This window comes from Ceratina calcarata, unplaced genomic scaffold, assembly GCF_001652005.2.
Source record: "Ceratina calcarata isolate Rehan_Ccalc_2016 unplaced genomic scaffold, ASM165200v1 scaffold327.2, whole genome shotgun sequence".
Classification (NCBI taxonomy): Eukaryota; Metazoa; Arthropoda; class Insecta; order Hymenoptera; family Apidae; genus Ceratina; species Ceratina calcarata.
In genome coordinates, this window is record NW_017155410.1 from 6,072 (window position 1) to 6,456 (window position 385).

Below are 385 nucleotides of genomic sequence, written 5' to 3' on the forward strand. Positions count from 1 at the left end.
CTTAAAGAGAGGATGGAGGCAGTGGGAGCGGAGGTTGGAAAGATAAGGGAGGATATGAGAAGAGGAGAGGAAAGATGGAGAGAAGAGAAAGAGAGGATGGAGAAAAGGTTAGGAGAGGCGGAAAGAAAGGTGAGAGAGTTAGAGGAGGCGAAGAAGAGGATGGAGGAGATAGAAAAAAGGGTAGTGAACTTGAAAAGGGAGAGAGGAAGGGAAGAAGGGGGACGAAGGGAGGACGGAGCGATGTGGAGCGGGAAGAGGGGGTGGTGAAGAGACTGAAAGAGATAGAGAAGACGTTAGAAAGGAAGGAAAAGGAGGTGAAGAGAAACAATATTATAATAAAGGAGGCGGAGGTGGAGGGGACAGCAGTGCAGGTAGTAGAAAGAAT